At 34.2% G+C, this 10,882-nt stretch overlaps 1 long non-coding RNA gene across 6 annotated transcripts; it reads right to left on the bottom strand.

Annotated features, from left to right (window-relative positions):
- Positions 1-5,843: 5,843 nt before the first annotated feature.
- Positions 5,844-10,159, bottom strand: LOC113287114. 6 transcript variants are annotated; one of them, XR_003329724.1, is made up of 5 exons: positions 9,033-10,159; positions 7,805-8,462; positions 7,604-7,693; positions 7,041-7,207; positions 5,844-6,751 (listed from the first exon to the last, which is right to left on the bottom strand). It is a non-coding gene; the product is annotated as an uncharacterized LOC113287114 (long non-coding RNA). The 6 variants fall into 6 exon arrangements; XR_003329725.1 differs by having other exon boundaries at positions 7,604-7,753; positions 7,929-8,462; XR_003329721.1 differs by having other exon boundaries at positions 7,604-7,990; positions 8,322-8,462.
- Positions 10,160-10,882: the final 723 nt, after the last annotated feature.

The raw sequence follows: 10,882 nt of genomic DNA, 5'->3' as shown, positions 1-10,882 counted from the left end.
ATAAACTCAGATCGAAATCTCAAGTATGTATAATAGAAAACTATATCGTAACACTACTTATGTCTCAATATAGGAGATAGATAAGAAATAGACTTTCCAAGTAATATATGAGTTTAAGTCTCCACATACCTTTTGTTGATGAAGTTCCATAAGCTCCCGTTAGTAGTTCTTCGTCTTCAAATGATGAACGCTGAGAGATCTAAACTCAACTACACTATTTATGTCCTAGTCCGATACATCTATAAATAGGCTAGAAATCAAGACATAAGTTTTGATCACTAACATTGACAAACATGTTTGAGATAACAATGCACGCGAGTTCGACCGAGCAATGCTCTAACAGGATCGTACAAAACTTTGGTTGGTAGCCTAGCAACAAGATGAGCACCAACACCTTTTTGAATAGCAACCCCTAATCTATAAAAAAAAAAAAAAAAAAAAAAAAAAAAAAAAAAAAAAAAAAAGATTTACCTACACCACTACCAACATCATTACTGACTAGACAGTTCTTCAATCTCTTAACTTGTTTAGTATAACTAATTTTGTTAGATTAATTAGTTGAATTAAAAGTTATGAAATCTTGTTTTCCGCGCAGATTGAACTTGTGGATTTTGTTGGAAATTTTTTGAGATATTTATTTTGTTTGAGATGGAAATGAATCGACACTAGTCAAATACTTCTAAAAAGGAGAATAAACGGCTGTTTAATGGTTTCATTATCCAAATTATAGAATAAAATCAACACTTTTAGAAATCACAATATGAAAAGTCGACATGCTCGATTAAAAAAGAAGATAGTGACCTTGTGTTGCCGACGTGTTAATAATAAACCAAATTACCGACCAAATGAGTTTTTCCATATAGAGAAAGGTGTTGTAAATTCATATTTAGTCGGCAAGGTATTAATTTCATAACCTTCCGACTTAACTATAGTCGTCAAGGTCGAGAATGCCAAACATTGATGACTAAACAAAGTCGTCAAGATTACAAATAAAACAACACGACGACTAAATTAAAACCGGGAGAAGGTTGATTTAACCTGTTATTGGTCATCATGGTCGAAATTACACCAGGTGACGACCAACACAAAGTCGTCAAGGTACAAAAAAAATAAATGTTAATAACAAAAATGTACACAAAAAAACTGTTTTACGGTAGCTTTTGGTCGCAATTTCTAGTATTCAAAACAAAACATGACGACCTTAATTACAACAACACTAGTCGGAAAAGTATAAGGATTAATATCGGTATGATCATGTATGTTACTTTCAGAGATGAAAAGTCGTCACAATAATCAACTTAGGAAGGTAATGATTAATGCTAGTCGTCAAGGTAGAAAAAGAAATACCATGACGACCATACAATTGCAATTCAACAATTTTGGTTTTTTCAACCTAATATGTCATTCAAACAACAAACTAAAGTACTAAATAAAGTTTGAAAGAATTAATCGATTAAAAAGAAACAATCGGAAAATGTTTTTCATTTGAAATCGATGAAATACTTAGAAGGAGGAAGGAATTGATCAATAAATTGATGAAGAAGGAGAAGGAAAAGAGTAAATTAAAATGACATTACCAATGTATACATTAGTTAGAATTAGCAAACATAATTTTGTAACTTTACCCTTTTGGTCACCCCTTAATCAAGGCTCCAGGATCATTTAAATTTTGGTATGCCTCAATTAATCTAGGTATACTCCAATTCTTCCGGTCAAAAATAAATATTTAATTAAAATATATTTGGTAGAACACTAAATTTCTGCCAACTTTTATTTGGTTTCCAATCCTATATAATCCAATATCATGGTGGGTTTCTTTTTCTTCCACTCAAAGCTACGCGAAATCTTAAATTTGGCCTAGTCTATACTCATCGTGGTTAGGTCTATCAACGGTACTCGCTGGAACGATAATCATTTCATATATGTTGTAATAACTTTACTGGACATTCGTTTTTCTCTAATTCCTATGGATATTAAAAATTAGTTTCACATCAGTCTTGCTAATATTAATGGATATTAGGCAATATTTTAAAGTTTTTATACATTTTGTTACTCTATAGTTAACATGACCAATAGGAGGTTGCGCAATATGTATCAATAATTTAACATTTCAACCTCTTAAAACCCCCCACCCACCCAAAATAATTGAGGGACCACTTCATGCAACGGCTTGCAAGAAAAGTGAAATGGTGACAAAAAAAAGTCTTATGCCCGTACGGAGGTTAGTTCTCATCAGAACTTCTCTCGCTCGTACCTATAACTACCTTATGTAAATCCTCTGCACCCATGTGCACAACCAAATTGATCATATCAACAATAATTATTTTTTGGGCACGATTCCTCAGATAAAAATCCTTTCTCCTTAGGCTTGGATAAGCTAACAAAAACAAAACTAAGGGTGGTTCAGGATTCAATAAAAATAACAATCACAACAACCTAACTCAATTTGGGCAAGCCTATGGAAGGAGAATTATCTTAAACACAACTCATTTTTCAAAGCACCGCAACCAACTCATCTTAATCCATTTCACAATGAAAACAACTAGCATTCCCTCGTGCTTATATCCAAACATCTTACCTTCCCCCATATCGAAAAATGGTTTAACAACTACTATCAAGGTTAATGAAATCCCACAATTTAAGAACCTTGATCATTAACAATGCTACCATACCCAGAAAGTAGAAGATTCATACATAAATCATAAATATCCACCTACCACAAGACAACCTCGCAAACATGACTATCTGCAGCAACCAATGCATCTGGATACAAATTTCTAATCCAAGTGGCTAATTAATTTTATTACAATCCCTCTCAGTCAGAAACTTCTTATGGACTTTACCATGTCCACGAAAAATTCAACTTTTTTTGTGGGAAGCTATTAGCGATGGTATACTAATATTCACTATTCGAAATTGCATCCAACTCACCATTTCCAACTTATGCCCCCAATGCAATTCTTGATCCGAAAACGGCTGAGCATATGCTCATCTACTTCCAAGTTGCAACTACTTCTAGGAACACACTTCTCACTCGTCTTTCAACCAACCCAAATGATATGGCTCCCCAAATAAAAATCCCGTAACTCACACCAATTAATGCCCTAACCTCAACCATTACCTTTCATTTATGTCCACCGCCCTTCTCACATAGCCGTACTTGGACGTTACCGCTCATACAACTCCCAGCTGGCAAGCTAAAGCGACCTCTACAAAGGTTCGATCCTCTTATTTCTCGAACCGAGAGATCCATGAATCGGGATCCTAATGCATATAGATACAAATGGCCCAACGAGAACAAGAATTTCCAGGAACATTTGGAACATTTCGTTTCTGAGCAGAGGAGCCGTTTTCAAGTAATGTTCGGTCGATTACGTATTAATAAAATATTTGATTGATTGGTCCGAGGTTTTTTATGTTTTTATTTTTATTTTGGATTTTATCAATATCCAAAATAAACTTATATACCTCCAAAAACAATCAACACCTAAAAGTACTTTACTAGTGGCGTTAAAGCAGCAACAGAAATACGCTTAGATAAAGGACCCTACTTTATGTACTATTGTCCCATCAAGTACCAAAAGAATAAATATATCCATAAGATGGCCTAACCCTAGCATGAACTAGACTAAAATCAACACTAATATGGGACAAGCAGGAATCACATGTGTGAGCCTCATTTGCATGAGTTTGGAGGCCAGATATATGGAGAAATTGCGCAACCATTAGGACCAACCACTACTGTAACACCCGAGGCATATGATGTTATAATATCATCGGGAACCATGACGGAAAGCCATTGGCCAAATGATTTTTTTGTGACCTATTTTGAAAATATCTTATATTTCATAAACTAATCTACTGAACTACCATGATATATAACTTGAATGATTACTAAGATGAAGAAAATAATGCGTCAAATGCCACATTGTGTTATCCATTTACTATAAAGAAGAAAACCAGACACCGGATAGCCTGGCCATCATGCAATGGATAAAAGTCGGAGGAAAAACCCTTCAATGATAATCTGAGACCATGTGATGCTATCTTTGTCAATTAGATCATATTAAAATTCATGCTTCAAAAATAATAAAACATCTTTAATTTAAATGTGAATTTAGTACGACCTAATGATGCATTAGGCCACATGGGTGTACAAACAACAGATGCAATAAGGATAACAACGACACAGGCCTAGATAGGGCTTAAGAGCTGAAATCCACCATTGACCATTGGTTCAAATATATTTCATATCAACCAGTTTCAATGCACATATAAAAAACGATTGTTTTCATGATATGTGAATATTATTTATAGATATGTTTATAACAATAATACTTCTTACATATAAAAATTAGAGATATGTACGCTCTCTTTGGAACCCAACTCTTTTTTCCTTTCTCTCTTTAAAAATAATATTTCTACATCTATCTTTTTCTTGTTTGAATTTCCCTCATCCTAAATTCTTTCATCCCTATAATTTTCTTAATCAGAAAATAACTAGCCGAAATAATTTTTCATGCAATAGTTTTTTTCTCTCTTAACATGTCTAAGTAAATATATATTTAAATATTTTTCCCTTTTTAAAGTAGGATCGTTCAAAAATGAGTTTGTTAAACATATATATTAGGGGTGTCAATTTTGCCCGGCAGCCCATGACTCAGTACCAATCGCCCTGTCCCACGGAAACCCATGGTTGCCCGCGGCCCTTTAAAGGCTAGCCCGGTCCATCCCAGTTAAATAACAGGACGGGCACAGGCCATGAATTCAAAAGTCTTGCCCGGCCCTGTACCCGTCCCGTTAGCCCGTCAACGTTATCCGGCATGTGCCCCTAATTGCCCCTAATTTACCCGACCTAATTGCCCCTTTCCTCTTTCATTCTATGTTATAATATACTCGATATATCAGTCTCCTCGAATATCTTTCTGCATATAATTCATTTCGCTAATCATGGTGAAAAAATATAGGGGTTCCTCTTGAAAAATGATCCAATCTTGGAATAATTATAGGCCATCTTGTTTTAAATGGACAACCACACAAGTGGAAGAAGACGGACGTATGCATATCAATTTTTTGAATCACTATGAGATATTTCCTTTTAAATTTTATTGCTTTGGTTTTGATTTGGACGTTTTGGATATTGAACATCATGATATTGGCTCTGTAAGTATTTATTTATTTAGGTATCAAATAGTGAGAAAAATTTGTTGCATATTTTTTTCTTCTAGTTTTAATACTATATATTCAAGGCCCGACCGGCCCTAGCCCAAATTATTTAACAGGCTTGGGCAGGTCATGGGTAGTTTATTTTGTTGTATAGCCCTGCCCGCTCGGCCTTTTTAATTTGATGGGTAGGAGAAATTCGTGCCCGCTCTGTCCCGTCCCATTTAATAATTAGGCCGAGTTTTCCGGCCCGGCCCAATTTACACCCCTAATATATATAATAATATCATTTGAGTGGAGATACTCCTTTTATGGCACTAATTTCTTTTTTTATATATAAATTTTCATTTATAATATACAATTTTCTTTTTGCAGTTTTTGTAGCAGTATATTGTTACATATATATGAGATTCAGAATATATGTACATACCTTTCTTTTATGATATAAACTAGGACGGCACGGGCCTCAATTTATCCCTTGATACCCTTTTTGAATTATTTTGTGTTGGTGAAGTAGCCCCGTCGGAACTAAACAGCTAGGGTTCCAGTACCACGCATGTATTGAGATTTTGTATTAGTTCATCGTGTTCCACCAGATGAACATGACTGTCCAAAAACTCTTGAAGTAAAAAATAATTGAATAATACTCACATAATTTTATTAGTAAAACGATAACCACATTCAAGAACCAAACGTCTACAGTTTTATTAGTAAAAAAACAACATTCAAAAACCAAACGTAATTAGTAAAAAAACAACATTCAAAAACCAAACGTACAGGCTTAAGGAAGTTCAAACCAACAAAAAGTGAAGGACTCTCCAGAAAAACAAATATAAACTTAAAATATGGTAAAATTGACATGGATCGACAGGATCGTTACTGTTTAAATCCAACGCTTTAATGTAAAACATCAATGCTCCCCATCCAATATGTCGGTATCATTAGTCTAGATGCTTCGTTGATTCAGTCACTCGATATGCCGATACCATTTGCATCTGTCAGTAATTTAATTTGTCATCCATGATCTCATTGCCGACATCAGTCTCATCTTCTCTTGGTGGTGGTTTTGTTTCATTTTGAGGCTTCATGTCCTTGATTGTTTAGAATAGTGCTTCATAGTCCTCATCTGGAGGAGACCCGCATGTCCGAGTTATCATCATCTTGCTCCTCCCGCACAATAATTTGAAACCTTTTCATTAATATCTCCTCGGAATATAATGCTACAAATTGTTGTTTGGTTTTCTCATGTGTCTAAATAGTTGGTATACCTCTGCAATGCCTTCAAAAAAAAAGAAAGATATACCTCCGCAAATAGGTCGTTTTCATAGTAATAAGACCATGAACCCTTTTTCAGGTTGATCCTTGAAACCTCAAGATTTGTCCCTCCATGTGTGACCCTTCTTACCTCGAATACAACCTGGCGCAGCAAGAATATAGTACCTCAAAATCATTTTCGACTCAATCCACCTGTATCATGTTCAAAAATGTATAACCTTGATTGTTGACCAGGTGATTCTATTTATCAGCCCACTGAAGTGCGGTGATTGGAACATTGCTTTGTTTTCTCAGTGGACGCATTCAAGTGTTCCTAGTAAAGAGTTGGTGGAAACATAAGGCTATACAAATCACAGATAACTACATATATCAAACAGTAAACAAAATTCGCCATCTGAATCATATTCTAAAATATGTAAAACACGACAGACATGTGAAATCTATAAAATATGGGTTTTCGTCAACAGACAATCGAGTATACATAACTATTTAAATTTTCTCAATAAAAACCCTTAATTCTTAAAAATAACTAAATTTAATGGAAGTTAGGTACGAAAAATAAACCTAACACTAAAACAAAAAATGTTATATGTGAAATTTACCTTAAATGTGTGGCCTAACTGCTCGACACATCCCATACCAAGTTTCTATGTCCCCGAACCTTTCGTCTTCTTTATGATCCAAACAATTAAGGTAGTGATGGCGTACCGTGTGTCTTAATCAACGCCCTCGGTCGATTCTTCATCTCAATCATAGGTGGGAGAGATACCTGCAGATTTAGCAGTGATAAGTTATCTCACATCTCTATTATAAGGTACAGATATCGGAATAATATCAAAAGCATGAGATAAAAATAAACTTCATATAAATCCTCTTCTTGATTCTACTAATCTTGTCAGTTGTCAGTAAAGTCGTAAATGTAAGACGTGGTTTTCGTGTCTGGATTCCTTGGGAAGCAGTCTAACGATGTCATTTGCAGTCAAGTTCAACTGATTTATGATTTCTAAATAACTTAACTTATTTGATGACTTGAATGCAGCAATGTCCGGTAGACTGCAAATGTGAAAGAAGGCTCAAAATTGTATATCGAGTCTCTAGTATACAATTAGATAACAATAAAATTTACTTCTCTTGATTAAAAAGTGATATACCACTTATGGCTCACCTGGTATGAGTGGTTCTGACAATGCGCATGTGTAGGGCTAGGCATTACGATTTGGTAGGAAATTATGAGATGGGTGGTTTTGACCAAAGCCTGTTGATTAGACTCCATTGTTAGTTTTGCGAAAGTGGCATGCTGATTATGACCCAATTCCTACGTACGAAGATCTTATGAGTAAAGAAAAAGCTAGTTGAATGCAGTTACTTGGTTTAGCTTCTAATTTCAACGTATTCTTTGTACTTCATTTTTGGCAGAGAATGAAAAGGAATCATGGGAAAAATCGGACATATCGCCGAAACACCTTGACCAAAGAATTGAGATATATCACCTTTACAACAAACATGCAGGATTAAATTGAAGCTGGAAAAGAAACCTTCCAAACCTGAATCCCTGTTGCTCAACAAACCAAAAGCTTCTAATTAAACCCTAGCTAGTTCTACGTCCCTCTCTAGAAAATACATCAAGGGAAAATATATTATTGAGTAAGTCTTCTTCTGAAGACAACTCCATCAACATCAACTTGGTTCTCAAAAATGGATTATGTGAATATCCCGAGGATATAGTTACGACGTGGTTTATGCAACCGAAATTCTATGATGGACAATCTAAGATTTACAAAAGTCACTGAACTTAGAATGACTAAAAAAAACAGATTTATCTTTCTTTCTTATTCTCTAGTTCATGACTCTATTAGGTCTCTCCAATTTCTATTTATCTATACCTTCTTCGCAATTCATTTATTTTTTGAATCTCCGTCTGTCAGAATTGGGAAGTAAGAACATCACCTTTGAGCCGCGTGTACCAGCCAAAGCTTTGGTTTGATGGGAAAACTGAGGCCGTAGAAATAGTATTGTAGTTAAATCTATAGAAATCAAAATTGTCCAAATTAGTGCAGCCCTAAAAAGATGCAATACACAGATTAGCAAAAATTAGCAGAATTAAATTGAGAATTTTCATATCTTTTCCCATGTTTTTCAAATTACAATGGGAATATATGGTAAAATTGCAAAGATCCTTGCGACTAAATAACACAGAGACTGGTAATCTGCAGGTAGTATCAGTGAATCATGAAACATATACAGTATGGAAACTTAAACTCCAAATAGATTTTAAATGGATCGGCTAATTATTCAAAGGACTTTAGAGACCAAAACCATGCTTACAGATTCCAATTTTTGATTTTTAACTTGCAGACGATTTGGTTTCAGAAGAAAAAGATGAATGAACATAATGTTGGAAAGGTCACAGACTCGTGAGAGTAACCATTGATTTGGGTGTTTCGTTTCAGATATGAAGTAACTGAGAAATTCGTTTCAGATATGAAGTAAATGAGAAAATGAATGGGAATAAATAAAAACCACGGCGTAGATTTATCAATTGCTAGATCAATTGCCACGGAAAATACAAAAGGAATTAGGGAAAGAAAACGTACCTCTTAGGGGGATGTTATGGGTTTGAAATCATTTGAGAACTAACAAATTATCATGAGTTCGGGGGTTTCTATGGCTAGGTATTTCAGTTGCTGTAAAACTAACCTAATCGTTCGATCTTAATGGTTAGAGTTTCAGGTACGACACAGAAATGAAAGGAAATGAAAGAAGGAGAAGGGACGTCTTCTTTTGCGGTCAACGAAAACCAAATCATGCGAGAGAAAGATGCGTTTAATGTGAACACGGAGGAAGAACCACGGCCATCGATTTATCTTTGCCAAAGACAGATCATCACCGCTCTTTACATAGACCAAGTTATCCAAACTGTGTCATGTATTTGAGATTTGTTTAAATGATATCTTTTGTAAACAGTCCATACTTAAAAATTCACATATAAGACCGGAAAATATTGATTCAGTCAAAAATCTTATATATCATCTGGAATAATTATAACTTGAAGGTAACCACATTACCATTAAAGATCATCTCTTTTAATATTTCTCGACATTGCAGTGTTGTTTTTCTTAAACTCATAGAAACTTCTAGAAAACACATAGCCGAAACATTTACAAACACTCCAGACTTAAAAACCAACGTATAAGACTAAAAAATTGAGATTCAACCATAAATCCTAAATATCATCTAGAACAATTACGAAGATAATCACATTGCCATTCAAGTTCTCATCTTTTAATGATTCTCGACTTCGGAGTGTTGCTTTCCTTAAACTCTTAGAAACTTCTGCAAAGCACATACCCATAATATTTATAAGTATTAACATCATACCATAATCATGTAGTTTAGGTTTAAATTTTTCAATTCCATCTAGAAAGATAAAATCTTTCTCAATTCTGTTTTTCTTCTCATCCTCCCATGGAGAGAAGAAAGTACGCTTTTATTACTGGATACGAAGGTTGCATATTACGATCTTCTGTAAAAAATCCAGAAACAGAAGCCAATTTTGTAATTGAGATGCAATTAAGAGAACATGGGTTCTTAAGAAGTCATAATGTCTTGTTGACGTGCCCAATTTTGTAGGATCCGATGGATGGTTATTGCAACTTCAAAATAAGATTTTTCAGTATAAGTTTTAACAATTTTTTTTTCAGAAGATATGTTGGCTAATTGTGATCTGCATTGTGTTAAATCATTTTGTGGAAAACCTTTTTTTGGGGATAAAGTTCTGAAACCCACCTTGAGAATGATCTCGAAAAGAATGGCCAAGAGGGTTTTGAGAGATATACCAAAAATTGTTCATATTACAATCAGCCTTGCAATCATCCACGTAGAATATTTATACAATGAACTTATCGTAAACTATATTGACTTCCATCGACAATTTGTTAACCCAGTTCCTGAATTCCCAACTTCAACTTTATATTATCTTGATATATTTATTATGCATATTATATTACTTTAATTATAAAAAACGTGTCTCATGTGTTAAAAGGAGATAAAAACTTAGCAGATATTAAATATTTATATGGTGACAGGGGTGGAATGTTGTTTGGTTGAAAAAATCAACATACCTTACACTTACTGATAACTATAATAAATTCTACCAATGTGGGTAACCACATATTTTGAAAATTTTGTGTGCAAACACTAATTATTTAAAAAAAAAAAAAAACATGATTCAAATTCTTTCATCATAAATAGCACATCGAACTTCTTCCACAACGTATTCTCTCTTCCAAGTTTTGATGTTATAGGTAAACTTACCAAGAATACAATTAAAAGAAAACTAAAATAAGAAATCAATGCTTGAAATTAAGTGGAGTTAAAACTAAAACTATAATGACCTCATGCATTGTTAATTAAGGCCATATATAAAATATTTTCTCCTTTGCTG

The sequence above is a fragment of the Papaver somniferum genome, chromosome 6 (assembly GCF_003573695.1).
Source record: "Papaver somniferum cultivar HN1 chromosome 6, ASM357369v1, whole genome shotgun sequence".
Taxonomy (NCBI): domain Eukaryota; kingdom Viridiplantae; phylum Streptophyta; class Magnoliopsida; order Ranunculales; family Papaveraceae; genus Papaver; species Papaver somniferum.
Note: the sequence above shows the minus strand (reverse complement) of the source record. Positions and strands in the feature narration are given on the sequence as shown.